The following is a 23,174-nucleotide window of genomic DNA, read 5'->3' on the forward strand; positions in this document are numbered from 1 at the left end:
AGAGAGAGAGAGAGAGAGAGAGAGAGAGAGAGGCCACATCACATATACAAACATAAAAAAAGGACTTTCACACTAATGTCCACCGTCGTGTTTCTATTTACCAAGCGAGGCGAGTCCTGTCCCTTCTACCTTCCCCTTCCCCTTCACTCCCCTCCCTGCACCCCCTTCCCCTTACTCCTTTCCCTTTTCTTTTTTTTCCCTTTACCCCTTTCTCCCCTTCCCTTTCCCCCCCTTCCACTTACCACCTTTCCCCCGTCTCCTTACACCCTTCTCCTTATCCCATCCCTTCCCCTCTTCCCTTCCCCTTACTCCCTTCCCTTTCCTCTTTTTCCCTTTACCCCTTTTCCTTACCACTTCTCCTTCCCTTTCTCCTTACCCTTTCCTTATCCCTTCCTTTTCATTTACCCCCTTCCCCTTACTCCCTTTCCTTTCCCCCTTCCACTTACCACCTTCCCTTCTACCCATCCCCTTCCCGGTTCACTCTTCCTTCTTCCATTCCACCCAGCCCACTCGCCCCGCCCACCCTCGTAGCAGCGGCGGGCGGGCTGGCGGCGGGCGGGCTGTACGGTGTTAGTGGTGGGCGTTACTGCTCATCACCGCCGCTGTTTCGCCGCACCTACTGGAATATTTACTTGAAACACTACCATTACTTCTGCAAAAGAGGTCTCTCCCTCCCTCTCCCTTCCTCCCCATCTCTCTCTGGTTCTTCTTCCCCCTCCCTCCCCTTCAGCGTTCTTATTCGCCGTCTCCTTCCGCTTCTAGTCGTCCTCCTCCACTTCTTTTCGTGTTCTTCTTGTTCTTCCTGCTGTTCTTCTTCCTCGTCCTCCTCCTCCTCCTCTACCACCTCCTTCTTTTTTGTTGTTCTCCATCTTATCTCGTTCATTTCGTGTGCATATTTCTGATACACACACACACACACACACACACACACACACTATTGTCTTCTTTCTCTCCAGAAGAAAATTGAAGTTTTGGAAATTAAGAGAAATTATGCTTGTTTTTTTGTGTGTCTGTGTGTTTTAAGACATTGATTTTTTTCTCTCTCTCTCTCTCTCTCTCTCTCTCTCTCTCTCTCTCTCTCTCTCTCTCTCTCTCTCTCTCTCTCTCTCTCTCTCAGCTAGGCCATTTTTTCCCGTCATCTGTCTTGGATTCTTCCCTCCGGCTCTTCTTTTCTCCTCATTCTCTCTTATTCATAAATTCTCTCCCTTCATTATGCAAAAGGCAAAATAATACTAAACACGCAGCCATAAATCATACTCCATCTGAAGGAACAACAATAAAAAACAGAAGGGAAAACAAACCATGAAAAAAACAATAATAACAAAGCAAAAAATAAAAACACCCATGAATCAAACTTAATTGCGCGAGATTCGGGCGAAAAATTATTCATCGTTTTTTTCCCCGCGGCTCACTAATCACCAGTCGTTATCACAGGTAAAAACAAATAAACGAGTGAGTAAACAAACAGAACCAGACGTAAATAAACCAATCAATACGTAAACAAACAAATGAAGCTTACACTGAACCTTTGAAATATATCTGCGTCCGTGTGTATTCTGGGAAACGAGGGAGCAAGAGGAGGAGGGAAGGGGAGAAAAATACTAACAAGATTAATGGAAAAGGTAAATAGGAAGAGACGGGATGGGAGGGAAAAGAAGGGGAAGGGAGACGGAAGAAAAGAAAAGGAGGAGAAGGAAAAGAATGGATGGTAGGGAAAACAAGGGGAAGGGAGACGGAAGAAAAGAAAGGGAATAGAAAGAAATGGAAAAAAGAGGAAGGGAAATAGAGGCAAAGATGATAAATGAGAGGGAACTGGTATGATAAAAATAGGATGAATAATTGGAAATATAAGAGTAGGAAGTATAGAACAGAGCAGAAAGAGAAAGGGAAGTAGGAGAGGAAGAGGGAAAGGGGAGAGAGATAAGTGCAAAGAAAGCCTAGTATCGGGTGAGAGAAATGGAAAAGAAAGAAAAAAAGGGAAAAAGAAACATACAGGAGAAGCAATAAAAGGAAGGAAGAAGGGAAACCACTAGAAGGAATGATGAACGTAAGTGAGAAAGGAGGAAATACGGGGAAAAAGGAAAGGGAAGAGAAGGAATGACAGAGGGAGCAAAAAAGTATAAAGAAGAGAAGATAAAGGGAATTTGGGATGAAGAAAAGAAAAAGAAGCGAAAGAATGAGAAAGGGGAGTGGGAGGAGGGACACCGGGTAAGAGAAAGCGAAGAAGGGAGGAAGGGGAAGGGAGAAAGGAAGGAAACCGGGTAAGAGAAAACGAAGAAGGGAGGAAGGGGAAGGGAGAGGGGAAGGAGTAAAGCGAGGGGGACTGTCACGCGGCGGCAAAAACACCACCAAAACCAAACTCGATGCTAATTCACTTTCTGGTTTAGAATTCAATTTGGCTTCGGTGGCGGCAGCTTTACGGAACATAACACGGAATTAGTTCAGCTTATCGAGGCGTTTTGGCGGGCCTGCTTACAACATGTGGACGGAGGGGGGCTGGTGAGAGAGGGAGGGAGGGAAGGAAGGAAAGAGAGGCGAGAGAAGGGGAGGGAGAGGAGAAAGGTGGGAGGGAAGGGACGAAAGGATGGTATGTAGGTATTGGGGACAGGATGTACGTTGACAGGGATATGAAGAAAAGAAGGAAAAGTCGCAGTTTAGACATGAAGGAAAATGATCATGAGAAAAAAGGAAGGGTAGGCAGGCATTAATTGAGTGGATAGGTTGATAGGGCTTGATGAATAGGAAGGATAATGAGAGGGAGGAATAGACGAAGGTAAGGGATGATACAGAAACAGAGGAAGAAAGAAACGAAGGAGAGGGGACGAAATGAGGAAAAGGGAAGAGATAAAAGAGGCATAAGAGACGAAATAACAGTAGATGGAACAGAGGGAGAGAAAAATGGAGAGAGAGAGAGAAGACACGCAAATGATGAGAGGAACATAGATAAAAGATGGAAGAGTCAAAAGGAAAAGGGGAATGAGAAACATCGAGTAGAATAGAGAAAAAAACAAAAGAGAAAGAGAAAAAGACAAAAAGCATAAGAAGACACAAGGAAGGATAGAGAGAGATGGGAGGAACGAAAGAGGGACAAGAAGGAGGGTGGGCAAAGAGAGAAGGAGAGTGAGAGAGGGGGAGGAGGGAGAGAGAGAAGCGGAAGGGGTGGGGGAGGGGGGAAACAACAGCAACAGGCGGTGTGTTTGTGAATTATTAATCTGACGGGGCCTGAATACCCATCCGGCGGAGAGCTGTCAGGCCCAACGAGCAGACATGATGAAAAGGAAGGAAAGACAGGAAAAAAAGGAGAGAGAGAGAGAGAGAGAGAGAGAGAGAGAGAGAGAGAGAGAGAGAGAGAGAGAGAGAGAGAGAGAGAGAGAGAGAGAGAGAGAGAGAGAGAGAGAGAGAGAGAGAGAGAGAGAGAGAGAGAGAGAGAGAGAGAGAGAGAGAGAGAGAGAGAGAATAAACAAGTATGATAAAAAGATAGAAAGAAGCAAGATAGACCATAAACAGCAATGATGTAAAGGAAGAAAGAAGAGAGAGAGAGAGAGAGAGAGAGAGAGAGAGAGAGAGAGAGAGAGAGAGAGAGAGAGAGAGAGAGAGAGAGAGAGAGAGAGAGAGAGAGAGAGAGAGAGAGAGAGAGAGAGAGAGAGAGAGAGAGAGAGAGAGAGAGAGAGAGAGAGAGAGAGAGAGAGAGAGAGAGAGAGAGAGAGAGAGAGAGAGAGAGAGAATAAAAGATGGACAAAGAACAAAGAGATATCACAACAAGAAAGAGACAAAAAAAGGGAATAAGAAACATACAACACACACACACACACACACACACACACACACACACACACACACACACACACACACACCACACAGAAGAGAAAACTGTCTATAGGGTAACTCAATGGAGGAGGAGGAGGAGGAGGAGGAGGAGGAGGAGGACAGGAGAAGAATGGATGAAAGTAATGAAGGTGATGGCTGAAAGAATAAAGGGGTGAAGGAGGGAAGGAGGATTGGGTTGGGGAAGGTAGGGAGGAAGGTAAGAGGATGAGGAGGAAAGGGGGGGGGGGGGAAGGAAGGGGATAAAGGGGGAGGAGAAAGGCACAAAAGTTAAGGACAGGAATGAAGGAGGAAAGAGGGGTCGGAGTTGGAAGAAGAGGGGAGGAAAGTATACGATAAAAAAGGAGGAAAGGAAAGAATGCAAAGTGGAAACAATAAATGGAGAGAAAGGATGAAAAACGACGATGAAAAGAATCAAAGCATAAAAGGAATAAAAAATAGTTAAAAAGGTAAGTGAATAAGTGTACAGGAAGGAAGATAGATAAGTAGGTAGGTAGGTAGATAAATATAGGTAGATAGATAGATAGTAAAGAGCGAGAGTGTGTGAGAGACAAAAGGTAAAAGGAGTGAGAGAGGAAGAATTAAAGCATAAACGCAATAAAAAAAAAACTAGTTAAAAGGGTAAGAAAATACAAGAAGGCAAATAGATAGTTAGGTAGATAAATATAGGTGAATAGATAATAAAGAGTGAGAGAGGGAGAGGGAGACAAAAGGTAGGAGGAGTGAGAAGAGGTAAAGTCGTAATGGATGGGAAGTGAAATTCGCGACGAGGGACAGAAGGCAGACGACACTTGAAGAGTTTATGCGTCTCGGGGGCCATGCGTGTGTGTGTTTACGCCGACACTGATGCTCCCAGCGTATGTATGTGTCCCTATCCCGCACCGACCACGCCCCGACCCCGCCAAGCCGAGCCTTTCCCGGCCTGCGTGTGTGAGTGTGTACGTATGTAAGTTTCCTGGTCGTAGATACACATACACACACAACCATACACAAACAGAACACGAGACCAAACCATTCTTTCATCTTTTCTTTTCCTTCACTTTTCCACATTTTTTTTCCTGTGTGCGTGTGTATGTGTGTATGTGGGTTTCCAGGTCGTACACACACACACACACACACACACACACACACACACACACACACACACACACACACACACACACACACGCATAAACACATACATCCACACTCAAACGCAAAACTATATCAAGACATTCTTTCACACACACATATAAACAAACACAAACACACACAAACACAAGACGAAATTATACCATTCTTTCATCTTTTCCCAACATCACAAACCCAAGAGAAAAAAATAACCACAAAAAAGACAACCAACATCACCACTAACAACCTCACAAGACACACCAACGGACGTTTCAAGGTCTGAAGTTAACTCCCACAAACACAAAAGGAACTAGACGATGCTCTCATTCTTTTCCAAATTTAAATACCCAAAATAAAAATAAAAATAAAAATAAATACTACCATCATCGCCACCAACACAACTAACAACAACCCTAAATAAAATATCAACCACAAAAAATCAAAAACAACCACCCCCATCACCACCACCACTACCACTAACAACCCCCAACACCACCACCTCACAAGACACCCCCCAAAACTAAGGTAAATAACCCCGCCACTCCCGCACACCTTGCATATAAACCACCTCACCAATCTCCTTAACCTGTCCCCTTCCTCCCCTTTAGTGGCGGCCAGACTTTGAAACTATGGAGCCCCTTTGAGGAAGCGACCCTTACTGGCGGACGTAAAATTTGGCAACGGGCGTATAGGTGTTAGGGTGAAGAGAGCGAGAGAGAGAGAGAGAGAGAGAGAGAGAGAGAGAGAGAGAGAGAGAGAGAGAGAGAGAGACTATCCCCACTGATGTTCTTCCTCTTCTTCTGCATCCTACCCATCTCCTCCTCCCTCCTCCTCCCTCCATCTCCGCCTTCTCCGTTCCTCCGTCGTTTGTCATCTCTTTACTTCCTTCTATTTAGATTAGGCACGAAGTGAAGGTATGTCAGGTGTGTGTGTGTGTGTGTGTGTGTGTGTGTGTGTGTGTGTGTGTGTGTGTGTGTGTGTGCGTGTGTGTGTGTGTGTGTGTGTGTGTGTGTGTGTGTGTGTGTGTGTGTGTGTGTGTGTGTGTGTGTGTGTGTGTGTGTGTGTGTGTGTGCGTGTGTGTGTGTGTGTGTGTGTGTGTGTGTGTGTGTGTGTGTGTGTGTGTGTGTGTGTGTGTGTGTGTGTGTGTGTGTGTGTGTGTGTGTGTGTGTGTGTGTGTGATGTAGGGTTGGGCAGGAAGACAAGAAACATGTTTATGCAGGAGAAGGAGAAGGAGGAGGAGGAGGAGGAGGAGGAGGAGGAGGAGGAGGAGGAGGAGGAGGAGGAGGAGGAGGAGGAGGTGGTGGTGGTGGAAAAGGATGAGGAGGCATGAAGAAAGAGGAAGAGAGATACGGATAAATAGGAGGAAAACGAAAAGAAAATCAATAAAACCAAAATGTACAAATAAAAACTGAAACGAAACAAACATCCAAACAAAATTAAACTAAAAAAAAAGCACATTACCCCATGAAAAATACCAACCCTCTTAACTCTCCACACACACAAACACAAGACTAACCATAAGAAGGAAAAGGACGAGGAAGAAGACGAGGAAAAGACTGAGAGCCGCCCCCGCATAAACCAGCTTCCCGCCCCGAGCATCTTCATTGCAGTTGGCAGGCGTTGCTTTTTAACCAGGCCGGCCCGGAGGCAACGATGGAAAAAAAGATATGAATAAATAAGGTAGAAGCAGCGAGGGTAGATTAATCCTCTTTCCCCCTTGCTGCTTCGCGCCATAAAATATTGCCAGAACCCCCAGAGTTGCCAACGCCGGCGGCGGGAAGAAAAATGAGTCTGGAATGGCGGCACATTATGGAAGGCCGAAGGGAAGGGAAGGGAAAGGATGAGGTGTGGAAAGGGAAGCGAGGGGAAGGGACGGGAGGGGAAGGCATGGAAAATGATGAGGTGGGGAAAGGAAAGGATGGGAAGGGACGGGGAGGGAAGAGAAGGGAAGTAGAGCCACGAGAAGGGAAGGAAAGGGAAGCGAAGGAAATGGAAGAGAAGGAAAAGGAAGTAGAGGGAAGTGAAGGTAAAGGATGTGAAAATGAGGGTTAGGAAGGAAACTGAAGGGAATGGAATAAAAAGGAAGGAAAGGGAAGGGAAGGGGAGGGAAGATAAGCGATTGGAAGGGAAGAGAAGAGAAGAGAAGAGAAGAGAAGAGAAGAGCAGAGCAGAGCAGAGAAGAGAAGGGAAGGGAAGGGAAGGGAAGGGAGTGGAAGGAAAATAAAGGGAAGGGAAGGAGAGAGAAGGGATACCAACTCGAATAAGCCGATTCTTTAATTGTTGTTACTATTGTTTTTGTAGTTGCTACTGTAGTTGTTGTTTTTTTATGATGGTGATAATAGCAATTGATAATAATGACGATGAGAGAGATAATAATGAGGGTGAGGATGCAAAATATGGCCTTGTTGTTTTATTTATTGCTGCTATTGTTAACACTTTATTTTCACTGATGTATTCCTTGCTATGTTTTAATATCAGAGAAAAACAAACATCACCACAAACAACACAGCTGGCACCACAATTACCACCATTAACGCTTTACCACCGCCACTACTAACACCATTACCACCACCATCAGCAGCATCAACAACAAAAACAGCACCAAGCGCCACCCCATCCCTCTTCATTACGTCCTCTTTTACGTTATATAATTCTCCCCCCATTACCCGCCCATCCATTACCCCTTAACCCCGCTGAACCATTGGCCTCCTCCCCTTTCAGCGACGAGTCCGGCTCTGCGTTTTGTTCTTCATTGTTTTACTGATAAATATGTCCTTCTCTCTCTTTTTATTTAAACATATATACATATATACTATTTACAAGCCCAAAGGTGCACTGTCGTGTGCTGCCTATTCAAAGGGCAGAATAAAATCTATATAAAAAATAAATACATAAACAATAAAAAAATATATATACAAAAAAATCATACAATACAGAATATATGTGTGTACGCACTGCACTCGTGTCACTGCTCCACCACGAGTGTCAGTGGAATGAGGAGTGAGCCCCTCCAGTGGTGGGCCGACAGTTTTATTTTTTGTGTGTTCATCTCCCGGATGTTTGGTACACCAGCCGTGAACATGTTCCACATCCGGCAGGCTCTTCCCGAAAAGGTGCGTTGGTGCTGGTTGGTAAGGGAACGCGGCACCTCCACTGCGTCACCATGGGATAGCACCGTTCTCGTGTCCCGCGTGGTGACTCTCGGAGGTTGGCGTAGGCCCACCAGATGTGGCACTTCTTGCACTTGTGTTTTGTGAAGCACCACCAGAGCAGCTACGTCCCTGCGGTGTTCCAAGGAGTCGACAGAGCTGAAAGTTTCCTGCCCGGTTTGGGGGTCTGCCGCATCCACCAGTCGCAGTGCCCGTCTCTGGATGGTGTTTGAGTCTCTCTCTCTCTCTCTCTCTCTCTCTCTCTCTCTCTCTCTCTCTCTCTCTCTCTCTCTCTCTCTCTCTCTCTCTCTCTCTCTCTCTCTCTCTCTCTCTCTCTCTCTCTCTCTCTCTCTCAGTATCTATCTATCTGTGTATCTCCATCTCAATCTATGTTTTTACTATTCTCTTTCTCTTCCAATACACTAATGAATGAACTTACTATTTTCCTCATCTAACTGGCGAGGTAGCTGGTGAGAGAAAGAGATAGTTAGATAGATAGATAGAGAGAGAGAGCGGAGGGAGACATAAGAGGGAGAGAGAAACAGAGAGACGCAGAGAGAATGGTTCAACAGTCCCCCTTAGTAGTATTGACATTCTATTCTTGTAAGCACTCCATATCGTCTCGACCTTATGATGCCTCCCTCCAGCACGCGGGGACACAGGGAGACGGATGGCCCCCTGGAGCGAGCGACAGGCAGGAGTGTGAGGCGAAGGAGGGGACAAAGACAGATCCAGAAGATATAACATCGCCGCCTGTGCACAAGTTGCTTCATTAAGATAGTATATTTATGTGCTTCGTGGCCCTGGTGGTGGTGGTGGCGGTGATGCTGGTGGTGCTGGTGGAAGAGGACACTAAATTCGTTAATGATGGGCGGATGGTACGTTTCCGGGGAGTGAAGGGACGAAAGGAAGATGGGAAGGATGAGAAACGCGAAAGAATAGGAAGCAAAAGGGAGTGCGCATAGAGTAAAAAGAGTAAAGCGAATAGAAAAAGTATAAAAAAAGAGGAGGAAAAGAATATGGAATAGATGGAGGAGAGCAAGATGTAGAGGAGATGAAGGGATAAGGAATAGGAGGGGATAGGATGAGAGGAGAGTGGGAAGGGAGTGTGAAACGTATAAGTGAGAGGAAGGAAAAAGTATATGGAATAAAGGGAGTACTTGAAGGGAGAAGGAATAGGAAGGAAGAGGAATGCCAAGGGAGGAAGGAAGTGTAAAGAAGGAAAGGCTGTGTGGAATGAAGGAGTATGAAGGAGCCTTAAACTGTAGAGGAAGAGCAAGAGTGTAGGATTTAGGGTTATTAAAAGTGTAAAAGAATTCCTATAGATTCACGGGAGAGGGAAAGAACGCTGAATGAAGGAAAGGAATGGATAACCTACAGTGTAAAATGTCTGTGAAATATGTGGAAGGATTGAACACTAGCATAAATGTAAATAGTGGTGATGATGGTGGTGATGGTGGTGATGGTGGTGATGGTGGTGATGGTGGTGATGGTTGTGGAAGGGGAAGAAGGAGAGTCAACGAGGCATAACATGCTAAACGTGCGTTATGGGGGAGCAAGGCAAAGTTGTGGAGAGAGAGAGAGACAGAGAGAGAGAGAGAGAGAGAGAGAGAGAGAGAGAGAGAGAGAGAGAGAGAGAGAGAGAGAGAGAGAGAGAGAGAGAGAGAGAGAGAGAGAGAGAGAGAGAGAGTAAAGGGAGAGAGAGAGAGAGAGGGAGAAAGATGAGGGTGGAAGAAGAGTGGATAGGTAGAGCATACTTCCCAATCCTCCTCCTCCTCCTCCTCCTCCTCCTCCTCCACGCACATCCGCCATTGCAGTTCCGCCCCACTTAGTGAAATATTGCCCCAGCCCCAAATTTGCATGCGGCCCGGCCCACGGCACCCTCCCTCGGAATATGTTTAGCTGGTGTGAAGCGGGCGAGGGTGTGTTTATACATAATATTACCCACCACCACCACCTCCGCCCCCGCCACCCTTGTCTCGTCCCTGTAACTATGTGTGTGTACTCCGTGTTGACAGCTGTTACATGGAGATTGACTGACTGAGCGGCTTGTTGGTTGATTTTTATTATATTTTTGATGTTGTGATATTGTCTTGTTATATGCGTAGATTGAGGTGTTGATTGACTGACTTACTTGCTGACTGACTGATGTAATGACTGATTTACCGATTGGATAGCTGATTGACTGACTTACTAACTGATAGACTGACTGACTGACTGACTGATTCACTGATTTCCCGACTGGTTGGCTGATTGACTGTCTGGTTGGCTGTCTATCTGGTTGCCTGGCTGGTTAGTTGACTGACTTAACTGATTGACAGACTGACTAATTTCATTGTTATATGTTTTTCATTTATATTGTTACTAACTTTCACAAGCTTAGTCTGTTACACACTTCTCTGTGTTACTGCTTTCCTCGAATTAATTCATCCTTACACTTTTTTTTCTTTTTCTATTTTCAGTTTTGTTCAATCGAGTGTCTGCGTAATTACTTATTCTTCAATATGTATCCCATTTAGAGAGAAAAAAAAAGCAATAAATACATAAAAAAAGGTCGACTAGCAAAATAGACGAAAGTTCGAACTCACAGAAATAAATTAACCGAAATGTCGATTAAGCGAATAAAATCGGACAGAGAGCGCGCGAAAAAAAAAACTATTCGAATAAAATCTAAAAATTATTACGTCTTAAATTATCAATCCCATTTAGCGCCAGATTGATGCTGCGATGCCGTATAATTCGACGCGGGGGATCCAATTCCTCTCGTGCAGGATTGGAAAAAGGATCCAAAGCACATACTAAAAAAAATAATAGAAAAATTGTCAAGCCTCGTCAAACACACACACACACACACAAACACACACACACACACACACACACACACACACACACACACACACACACATAACCCTTCGTAATATTCATTTAGTTATTGGTAGCATTTGTTTATTTGCTGATCCGATTTTGAAGGGATTGTTTTCTTACCCGAGAGCTTGGATCCCTCTTATTATTGTCTTCGATCCCTTAGAGAGAAAATGAAAGTGAAATATAAATAAACTTAACTGATTTTTCCTCTTTTTATCACTAATTGTCTTTTGTTAACATATTTTTCTTCCTCTCCTTACTCTCACCTTACTCCTGCTGCTTTTTTTCTCCAACCGACTTTCCTTCTCCTCCTCCTCCTCCTCTCCGTCCTCCTCATTCTCTTCGCCCTCCTCCTCTTTAAAACACAAAAGAACGCCACGCAAAACAAACAAACAAAAAAATTCAACCCAGCAATGTTTCTAAAGAGCGCAGGCAAGAAACAGTTATGAGAGGATTGCAGGAGGAGGAGGAGGAGGAGGAGGAGGAAGAGGAGGAGGAGGTAAAGAGGTTCAAATAGGAGGAGACCAATTCGTTATGAGGCTCACAAACGAGATAGAGAGACTCGGAAAACGTCCTCCTCCTCCTCTTCTTCCTCCTCTTCCACCTCCTCCTTTTCCTCCTCCTCCTCCTGTGTTAATGGTACGCCCCACGCCTCTTCCTGAAGGAGTGAAGGAAAACTGGAAGCCAATAACTCTTTCTATCCCTCCCTTCCCCCCCTCTCTCTTTCTCTCTTTTTCTCACCCTCTCAAAACAAAAACATCAACAATACTTATAAAACAACAATAATGATAAACACACTTACCTACCGTAGTCTTGGGCGTGGTCTTGAGACTGTCACAGAGAACAAAGAAGGTTTCGTAATCGTTATAAAGAGCGTTTTCGATTCTCTTTAAGCCGTCGTATTTTCTGAGCCCCGAGGTCTTATTACCAGCCGCCCCACGTTTTCTATTCTCTCTCCTTCCCGTTTTCTCCGGGCGTGTTTTCCTCATTATCATAGCCGCGAGTGTTCAGCGGAGAGACAATGCTTTCTCTTCCAAAGCCTCGCGTCACTCACTCTGAAAATTAGGGGAAATTAAACCTAAACCATGTACAGAAAAACACACTTAAAACGAATGAAGGAAAGAATGAGAATGAGTGTGCGAATGAATGGATGAAAATAAATGAATAAATAATGAATAGATAAATAAGAATGAATGAATAGGTGGAATAACTAAGTAAATAAGTGAGTAATTAATTCTTAACCACGAACAGAAAAAATTCTATAATTGAATGTAGAAAAAGGTTAGGAAGTAATGACGAATGAATGATTAAATATAATAAGAAAGAATGAATTAGAATGAAATAAAAATGAAGAAATAAGAATAAAAAAATAAGAATTAACAAATATATAAACATTAATAATAAATGGAATAACCGAGTAAACGTCCAATGAATGAATTAATGGCGATAAGGATAAAGAAGCTGAATATCAAATAACGGGCAACAAAAAAATAAAAATAAATGAACATCCAAATACGACATAAAATACAATAACAAAAAGAAAGGATAAAACGAAGTAAGCATTTCCAAGCAAACAATACAAGCAAAATAAAAAAAAAGGAAAAAAGAGCACAGCAGAGAGACAAAACAAAAGCCAATGGAGAAAATATGAGCAAAAATAACTGCAAATGAAGGAAAAAGAAAGCAGAGGATGAATGAAATAGAAAATAAATATAGTCCACAAAACCCAATTAATCACCTTGACGCACGCAGAGAACGATGAATCACTCCAAAGAAAACGTAATTATCACTCAAGGGCAGTTTTTTTTATCTTTTGTTTTCTTTATTGTAAAAAAGATTCAAGTTACAATCATTCCTTATTTTTTTCCTCCTCCTCAACATCTTTTCTCTTTACTAGTTATTCTTTTCTTCCTCTTCATTATTGTCTCCTACTTGTTCTTCTCCTTCTCTTCACTTTTTTCATCCAATGATTCTCCTTCTCCTCCTCCTCCTCCTCCTCCTCCTCTTTAACGTTCTCTACCCCTAGTTCCTATTCTCATCCTCCTCTTCCTTCTTTCTTTTTCCCCTCCTCCTCCTCCTCCTCTTCCTACCATCCAGCATCCTACAGGCTTCTCCTTATCACTTATATATTCTGCCTTTCTCTTGTTCTTCCTTCGCTGTTTCCTTCCCCATCCCATTTTCCTCCTCCTCCTCCTCCTCCTCCTCCTCCTCCTCCTCCAACTCCTCCTCCCACCCACCTCCACACTCCACCTCGCTTAAATGTTCTTTCTTCCTCATATTCTTCTTCCACTATTTCCTCCTCCTCCTACCCCCTCTCCTCCTCCTCCTCTTCTTCTTCCTCCTTCTCCATCCAGGGCTAATTTTGATAATGGAAGAGAGAGGTGCTTCTTGTGGCGCCTTCGTGAGAGAGAGAGAGAGAGAGAGAGAGAGAGAGAGAGAGAGAGAGAGAGAGAGAGAGAGAGAGAGAGAGAGAGAGAGAGAGAGAGAGAGAGAGAGAGAGAGAGAGAGAGAGAGAGAGAGAGAGAAAAGAAAGACTGAATGAATAATGTACTGTTGTTCCCTAAATACATAACAGAGAAAATATGCAAATAAATGTTCGTGCAAGTAAATTACCGTTGACAAAAGCTTCCATTTTCCTCATTAAAAACAAAGAAAATAGAAGAGAATTCGCAAACTGAACATCTCGTAGCACTCTGGCAAGACACTCACATAATTAAAAAAAAAAAGTTTCTTGCTACACAATGCAAATATTTACTTAGATCGATTCACATTCCCTTCGTAACTTTTTGAGATTTTAAATTAGTGCTAAAAATAATATTGTTAACCCGTCTATTTCATGTTCTTATTGTTTCGTGAATCCTAAAGTGTTTTAATCTCTTGTTTGCATAGAGAGTGTAAGTTACAAATGGAGGAATGCGTTGTTTGTGTTCCTGCTAATGTTAGGTTGTTTAATTATCCACCTGTAGGGTCACTTGTTTGCTTGTTTGTCTGTTTTTCCATTTGGCAGGCTTTCCGTTCTCTCTCTCTCTCTCTCTCTCTCTCTCTCTCTCTTTCACACACACACACACACACACACACAGTCAAATATATCCCTAGAGAAGCAATTAATTAACCTCAGGACGACATTAGGGTCCATTAGGAGGGAGGGAGGGAGAGAAGGGGCGAGGGAGAAAACGAGGGAGAGCGAGAAGGGGGGGAGACGGGGAGGAGGGATGGTGAAAGGTAGGGAAAGCTGGTGGGAGAAGAACGTAGACTTTGGAATAATGTAAATAGCTAGGAAGGGAAGGGTAGGGAATGGAACGGCTAAGATGGAGTGGGAGGGAAGGGGAAAATAAAGGAACGGAAAAGAAAGGAAGAGACGGTAAAGGAAGGAAATAAAAGGGAATGAAAGGAAAGGTAGGGGAGGGAAGGTAAGAGAGGGGAGGGGAGGAGGAGGGGAGGAGAGGAGAGGGGAGGGAAGGGGAGGGAAGAGAAGGGAAGAGAAAGGAAGGCATAAAAAGTAAAGAAATGGTAGGAAAAGGGTGGGGATGAAGTGGAAAGGAAAGGAAAATAAAGGAAAGGAAAAAAAGAAAGGAAGAGTAAAGGAAGGAAAAAAGACAATAAGCAGATTAAGAAAAAAGACCAAAAGGAGACGTAAAGAGAGTGGGAAACAAGAAATATAAACAGAAGAAAAATATTAAAATGAAAGAATGAAATAAGGAGAGCAGGAGACGAGGATAAGAGGTTAAGGTTGAGAGTTTGAGAAAGGAAGAGAGAAGACGAGAAGGTAAGAAGGAAAAAGAAATGTTGACAGGGAGGAAAGATGAAAGAACAGGAGGTAACAGAGCAAAGAGAGGGTGGGAGAGAATGGAGGAGAGAGAGAGAAGGAGAGAAAGAATGGAGAAGAAAGAGGAGAGAGAGATAAGAGGAGAAAGATGAGAGGGTGACACAGAATGATGGAGAAAGAGAAGAGGGAGAAAAAATGAAGGGAGGGAGAGCGAAGAGGAAGATGAGAGGTAAGGAGAGAATGGAGGAGGAGGAGAAGGAGGGGAGGGAATGGAGGAGAAAGAGGAGAGGAAGGGAGGAATGGAGGGGAAAGGAGGGGCGAGAGGAGGGCTGCTTCCTCGAAAGGGTGCCTCCGTGTGTCGTGTTCAGGAAAAACGACTCCCTTCCAACACTGTGTTCCTGGAAAGCCACCCTCCTCCTCCTCCTCCTCCTCCTCTTCGTCTTCGTCTTCCTCCTACTCCTCTTCCTCTTCCCTTTTTATTTCTTTTTTTATTCCATCCGACTCCTTTTCGTCTTCTTCTTCTTCTTCTTCTTCTTCTTCTTCTTCGTCTTCTTTTCTTCTCTCGCGCTTCTTTATTTCCTCTTCTATATCTTCCTCTTCTGATTTTTCTTCGTCTTTTTCTTCTCCTCCTCCTACTTCTCTCTACAACCCTTCACATCATTTCCTTTTCCACACCAACATTCAAAAACCTCTCCTCCTCCTCCTCCTCCTCTTAGTCTTCCTCTTTCTTCTCCTCTACTTCCTCCACTTTCTCCTCCACCTTCCTTCCATCATGGCGGACACGTGGAGGGGAACAGATCATTAGCAGCAGCCATTATCAGTGAAGGTAATTTAGTGCTTTACTCTCATTCCTTAATTAAATCTGCATTTTGATGAAGATCCACCACCACCACCACCATCACCACTACTACCATCATCATCATCACCACCACCACCCGCATCATCATCACCAACACCTTACCACAAGTATCTAGCCCCACCATTTCCCTCCACCTTTTTTTCCTCCATCTTTTTTTTTTTCTCCACATCCTCCTCCTTCTCTTCTTTCATCACACCCTCATCGTTTTCTCCTTCTTTATCACTTCCTTTCCCTCACTTCACATCTTTTCTCTCTTCTCCTCTCTTTTCTCCTTTTCCTTTCTCCCTTCGTCCTCCTCGTTCTCATTCTTCTCCCCTTTTCCATTACCTCCATCGTCCTTTTCTCCTCTTTATCACCTTTTCCTTCACCCCCTTCATCCTCCTTCATCACCACCACCACCATCACACCATCTCCTCCTCCTCCATCACGCCTCTTGACTAAGGTGCAGAGATAACCTGAAGCCACAAAATTACCTGAGTTTATGGGATTCTAATTAGTGGCACACGCCCGGCCTCTCATCTTATGCCCTGAGTCACCCGAGACGCGCCCCCTCCCATCCCTCAAGCGGCGAGGTGCAAAATACGACGGTCCACCTGCCACGCGCTGCTGATCTACGCTCCAGGTGTCAAAACAGGTGCTTCAATAACGTCCTACAGGTGTTAAAATACGAGTTACCTGTGTGTTGATGTTTACGCAGAGGTATGGATGTTGGAAATACACCTACGATATGGAAGCAAGCCACAGAATTATAAGAATGAGAGAAAAGACAAAGATAAATATAAATAGATATATAGAAATAAAGAGAAGGAAACAAGTTAAAATTAAGAATGAAAAAAATAAACGTGAGACAGAAATAGAAATGGAGAAGATATCAGCTAGAAGAAAGAAATCATTACAGAAAAGACGAAACAAATAGATAAAAAAGGAATCCAGCAAGAGAAAAGAAAGAGCGAAAATGACAAGAGACAGAAATAAAAGGAATCAAGTTACATAAACAGAATAAAATAAATGGAAAGATATATATATATATATATATATATATATATATATATATATATATATATATATATATATATATATATATATATATATATATATATATATATATATATATATATATATTTTTTCATTTAAAAAAAAGAATGAAAGAAAGAAAAAAAGGTTAGAGATGAAAGAAAAAGACGAGATAGAAATAGAAAAAGAAGGAATCAAGCTACAAAAAGAAACTATGAAAGAAGAATATGAGGATGAAATGGAGGGAAGGAACGAGGAAGAAAATGAAAAGGAATGAAAGAAAGAAGAAAGATGAAAGAAAAAGACAATAAAAATAGATAAGGAAGAAATCAAGCTACATAAAAGAAAGAATGCAAGAGAAACATGAGGTAAAATGGAGGGATGGAATGAAGAAGAAAAAGAAAAAGAATGAAAGAAAGAATGAAAGGAAAATACGAGAGATAGAAAGAGAGACAGACGGTATGTGCCAGGAAAGAGCCGATACCTAACTCGCTCACACATTCGGAATATTTCACACTTGCCTTCAACGCCTTCCGCGGAACACACAGATTCGGCCTGAGTACACCTTCCGCGGAACACTAAACCTGATGGAGGGCGCGAGCGTTTTAAGGATTACCCCGCCCTCGGCAGTAAAGATCGTGGGAGGAATACAGGGACGGACATACAAAAAAAAATTGGAAGAGAAAGTGGATGATTGAAACGAGAATGAGAAAAAACTAGTTAACTATGAGAAAAAAAGATAAAGAAAAAGGGAAAATAGAAGAGAAAAGGGAATAAAAAGTAGCTAAACATAAGAATAAAAGAAATATAAAGTGTAAAAGAGTAAGTGGATAGGCAAGAATAAGTAAACATAAGTGGAACAGAATGGGATAGAGAAAGAAATTGAACAATATTGAAGGATATGAAATTTTATCATGTGTGTGTGTGTGTGTGTGTGTGTGTGTGTGTGTGTGTGCCTAAAACCACTCTCACCACCATCACCACCACCACCACCACCACCACCATCACCATCACCACCACCACTGCCACCATCACCACCACCAAAGTGAGGGCAACCATAAACAAATTTGAGGCGCAAGAAGCATGGTGTCGGGGGAGCAATAAAGTGTTATCTGAGTAAAGGCGGGGAGAGCACCCACGCCCAAGCCCCGCCCCCCCCTCCACCCCCCCACCCCCACACCCCCCTCCACCCGCCTTCACTCACCCCGACACGCCAGCACCCCACAACACCCTTTTACCACATTATAAACTGGTCTACTCTATGTTTACAGCCCCTCTAAGACCTTCTGACGTGCGCCACCTACTTGAATGTTCTCTCACCTTAAGTCCCATTTCAATACGTTTCTCTTCATTCACGTACAATGCCTCTATGACGTTCAAAGAAAAAGTGTTACAGCTTCTTTATTCTCACATCCTTACACTTCTTTAGTTAGATTTCTTTTCATGTACTTACACGGCTTCTAACACCGTCAACTAGCATGTTACACCTTCTTGTATATTATCATTTTCCTACACTCCTTTAGTTACGTTTCTTTTTATGTAATTACAAGGACTCTCACCACCCTCAGACATAGTGCTACACCTACTACTATACTATCACAACCTTACTCTCTTTAGGTTAGGTTTGCATGTAGTTACGCTGCCTCTAATACCGTCAAACACCGTGCTACGCTTGTTTGTATATTCTAACACATCTACGGTCCTTAGGTTACGTTTCTTTGGCTTATTAGTACGGTCCAACACAGCGTCATTGTAAACTCCATACCAAAATAAACTACGTACCAAAGAAAATAAAACTAAAAGAAAAACAAAACAAAGCAACACACAAAACGAAAACTAAACTAAACTGCAACAAATAAACCAAACCAAGCTGTACTTCCCATAACGGTCAGGTTTTCGACACCAGACACTGAAGAAAGTTGCAGTACAGTTTCCTCGTGTTTCCTGTCTTCTATATCAACACCAAGCACTATATACAAGAAATTATCTTAGCAATTTGTGATTGGTTTTAGATCTTAGGAATACGTTGCGAGCCCCCTTGGCGTTTGGTTAGGAGCTTACGAATCCCTTTGCGATTGGTTTGGTGGTTTACGAGCCCCTTACGGACACATCCCTGCTCACTCGTTGTACACACGACTTTGCCGTGAATAATAAAATAAGATCTAACCTTGTGTCTCTGCCCATATATTAATGCAGGAGGCAGTAGCTAAGGGGTCAGCGTAAGAGCCCGGTGTCCTGGAGGACCAGGGTTTAAGTCTCGCCCACCGCAACAAGCTGAAAATCTTCAATCATCGCCGAATGCTGTCCTGAAGACCACTTATCAACCCGGACTCGAGCGACCCTCTACATTGGAGCAAAGAAGAGTTCCGGGGGGCAGCATGAGCCAAAATAAGTTGGCGCCACTACAAACACGTGCCTGCACCCCGTAGGCTACGGGCTGGGGCCGACCAGCAGGCCCCATCGGGATAACCTACCGATGCAACAAACCGAACGTTAACTAATACCATACTCTTTACTTGTCTTTTCACTCACACACCTTTATTTCATTTCCACGTCACTCCCTTCACTCCTATTTTGCCACCATAAACACCAGACGATATTCATTTCAATCTCACACCAGTCTTTCACCATTATTCCACACACTGATAAACCATTTTGGGGAGGCATGAGAAATGATTCTTGTGAGACGCAAATTTTATTCACTATTATCTAAATATTATTGTATCTTAACCAAAGTATCAACTACTAAATAAAAACACCAATTAGTCACACCGATGACAAAACATCTCCCCGTGCCGCCCTGATCCTCCACCCCACCACAGACGAAAAAAATTATTACAAGCAGAGGAACAAAAAAACATTCATTCCCCCTGGCAATCTATCAAACCAAAACAAAACCTTGAATTAAAACCTAAACAAAAAAAATACACACATCAGATATTTTTTTCCTCCACGTCCTCGTCCCCTCCTCCTTCTCCTCCTCCTCCTCCTCCTCCTCCTCCTCCTCCTCCTCCTCCTCCTCCTCCTCCTCCTCCTCCTCCTCCTCCTCCTCCTCCTCCTCCTCGTCATCCTTCCTACAAAAAGTCAATAAAATAATAAATACTACCGAGGTAAGAAACCCATTACAAGGGAATTGTCTTCTTATCTCTTGATCCCATTCTTTATGTTACGCCTCCTCCTCCTCCTCCTCCTCCTCCTCCTCCTCCTCCTCCTCCTCCTCCTCCTCCTCCTCCTCCTCCTCCACCTCGTCGTCCTCCTCCTCCTTCTCCTTCTTCTCTTTCTAATGTTCCAGCTCTTCCTCCTCCTACCAAGAACTCCAAATATTCGGCTTATGCATTGCAGTGGTAAACCTGGTGGTGGTGGTGGTGGTGGTGGTGGAGGTGGAGGCGGTGGTGGCGGTAGTATTTCCAGTATGCTTCTTCCATGCTCAGGAGACGAAGAGAAATAAAAAGATTAAGATGAGCAGTAAGATGAAGAACAGGAGGAGGAGAAGGAGGAGGAGCAGGAGGAGGAGGAGGAGGAATACATAGGAATACATAGGAAGAACAGACACCAGAAGATCTATCGGTCTATGGCGAGGGTGTCTGTTTACTACCGCTACTACTAGTAATCTACGTGTGGTAGGACAGGACAGAATAGATGAAGGCTCCTCCCCACCCACCTCTCCCTCCGGCAACGTGCCGGCAGGAAATAGTACCATGTACCATGTACCTTTAAGGAAGAAAGGGACATGGAAATTTTACAGTAAAGAGAGAAATAAGAGGAAATTACTACCCTTAACTTACACTACTGGTAACCTAAGCTGTGGGGGAAAATGACTTCATTACATAAGAACATAATAACACAGAAATACAGGGAGACTGGAAGAGGACGAGTGGCCTGCACAGGGCAGCCTCAGGATCCCCCCTAATACTCAAGATGGGTGAGGTGTAGTTTCAGGGGCACAGGTGGAGGCTTGATCCTCATTTTACCGGCGGTACTAGGCACGCACCAAAACTTTAAAACAAAGGGACAAAAAAAAGAGGAGAAAGATGACAGAGGAAGAGAAAGACGACAGAAGACGAATATGAACTGAACGCGCGGGACACCTGGCGGGTTCAGGTTGAAAGTAAGCTTACAGGTATGACAAATTGGACCTTCTACCTGCCCTGATTAATCACTGGGGGCTCAGGTGACCGGCCAGCACGTCAGGAGGAAGGGGAGGCGCGGAAAAGAGCGTGCATGACGTGATGGGGAGGGAAGGGGAAGGGGAGAGAGTTAAAAGAGAAGGGGAAGGTTAGGAAGGGTAGTGTAATGTTTAAAGGGAGAGAAATAAAAAAAAAGGGGGAGGGTTGGAAATTAGAAAGGGTATGATGTGTCGATGTCTTTTCATTTGTCTCTTCAGGAAGGGGGAAGGGGTTGGAGAGGAAGGGGAAGGGGAAGGTTAGGAAGGGTATTGTAATATTTAAAAGGAGGCAAGGTTTAAAAAAAAAAAAAGGAAAGGGTTGAAAATTAGAAAGGGTAGGACGTGTCACTGTCTTTTCTATCAGTTTCTCTCTCTCTCTCTCTCTCTCTCTCTCTCTCTCTCTCTCTCTCTCTCTCTCTCTCTCCAGTTCACCAGGTGGCAATTTAGATCAACTTTGTAATGAACTTGATTAATGACCTCAAGAGACATGAGTGAGAGGGACCAGGAAGAGGAGGAAGAGGAGAAGGGGGAGGAAAAGAGGGAGGAGGAAGAAGAGTGGAAGGGCAATGAGGAGAAGAGGAATAGGGAAAGAAGGAAGGGAAGGAAGATGAGGAGAAAGAGCAAAGGGATGAGAAAGACAAGGAGGAAGATGAAGAAGGGAAGGAGGAAGAGAGGAAGAGGAGAGGGATGAGGAAGAAAAGGAAGATTAAGAGGATTAGGAGGACAAGGAGGAAGATGAAGAGAGGGAAATGAAGGAGGAGGAGGAGGAGGAGGCAAAATAAAAGTGGAAGTTCATCTCTCTCTCTCTCTCTCTCTCTCTCTCTCTCTCTCTCTCTCTCTCTCTCTCTCTCTCTCTCACCCCACCCCACCCCTACCCGCACTTTCTCAGAACACATTGTCCATTTCCCACAACCAATTAAGGCGAAATGAACAGGGATCGCGAGCGTCCAACGTCTTTGCAAGGTTCGGGGGCGAGGCGATTCACCTTTCCCTTCCCCACGTAAAGAAGGAAGCCAATTACCTGCCAGAAAAAGGTAACGAGAGCTAAATTATCAGGTGCGACTAAGGGATGGTGCATGGGAGCGAGAGTGAAAGTGCAAGGGAGGAAGAGTGTGTGAAATAGATAGATAAGTTTTGTCGGTCATGGAAGTTTATTTTTGTATCATTTTGTACGGGTGCCTCATTAAGAGATCAGAGAGGGAGAGGAAGAAGAAAGAAGAATAGAAAGAGGTACAAAAGGAGTAAAGGGAGGTGAAGAGAGAGATACTGAAAGAAAAGGTAGGAGGGGGAGATGAAAAGGTATGACAAGGAAAACGAAAGAGGAAGGGACGGAAGAGAAATAGAAAGGGTAAGGAGGGTAAGAAAGGATGAAAGGGAAGGAGAGGGAGAAAGAGAAGGATAAGAAAGTAGATTATACAATATGACAAGAGGAAAAAAGTGGAAGAGGAGGAGCAAAGGAAGAAAGTGGAAGACAAAGAAAATTCAAGGATATGGTTATGTTGGAAGGAATGAAGGTAGTGAAGGATGAATGAAGGGAAGAGGAGGAGAAGGTTAAAGAACGCACAAGATAATAGAAAAAGAGGAAAAGAGGAAAAGAATGAAGAATATCAGCCATTCAGAAACGGTTATCTTTATTATCTCTTCGTAAATCAGGGACTTGATCCATCTTGATTCCTGCAGATTTGTGTGATTTCTCTCTCTCTCTCTCTCTCTCTCTCTCTCCATATATGGCAATCCATCTTCAGCGTTCATTAAAACCTTTTGTACGTATTTCCTTCCTCCGTGTGTGTGTGTGTGTGTGTGTGTGTGTGTGTGTGTGTGTGTGTGTGTGTGTGTGTTTGATCATGGACGACAGATTAGATGGAAACCTTTGTCAATTAAGAGGTAAAGGCGATTCCATACCCTTGAGCACAGCGGAGGGACGGGGCAGGTAAGGTTGGCTCCGCTCCGCTCCATCCATCAATAGAGGAGAGTATTTGCCCCATCCCCCCAGGTGCGCGGATTCAGATAACCTTTGTTCGGCGCTAATTCCGTCCATCTCCGTTGTGGCTAATTTTAACTCCATACGCCTGCATCCTTTGTGTGTCTCCCGCGTTATGTGAAGGTGGCGTTTGAGTACTGAGTGAATGCATCCTGGCGCTTAAAGGGAAGTTCGTGAAGGTGGAAAATTGGAAGGTTAAGGTACGTGAATACATGATACGAATAGATGGACATATAAAAAGGAGCATAGGTAATCAGTAAGTAAAGTTACGAAAATAATTAATGTGTTATGCAAACATTAGAAGATTAAAGTATATATATATGATACCGTACGTACATACATGATACGAAGAGAAGACAAATATAAAGTTGCAGATGTTAAAAATAAGTAAAGTTACCAAAATAATTAACATATGTGATGCAAAAGTTAGAATAAGATAC

At 43.7% G+C, this 23,174-nt stretch overlaps 1 long non-coding RNA gene across 1 annotated transcript in view; it reads right to left on the reverse strand.

The window, feature by feature from the left end:
* Nucleotides 1–11,757: 11,757 nt before the first annotated feature.
* Nucleotides 11,758–23,174, reverse strand: part of LOC126997204 (uncharacterized) — a 32,583-nt gene continuing 21,166 nt past the window's right edge. Inside the window, exon 3 of the long non-coding RNA XR_007751948.1 lies at nucleotides 11,758–12,004. This is a non-coding gene — a long non-coding RNA (uncharacterized LOC126997204). The remainder of the gene's footprint in view (nucleotides 12,005–23,174) is intronic.

The sequence above is a fragment of the Eriocheir sinensis genome, chromosome 11 (assembly GCF_024679095.1).
Source record: "Eriocheir sinensis breed Jianghai 21 chromosome 11, ASM2467909v1, whole genome shotgun sequence".
NCBI classification, from domain to species: domain Eukaryota; kingdom Metazoa; phylum Arthropoda; class Malacostraca; order Decapoda; family Varunidae; genus Eriocheir; species Eriocheir sinensis.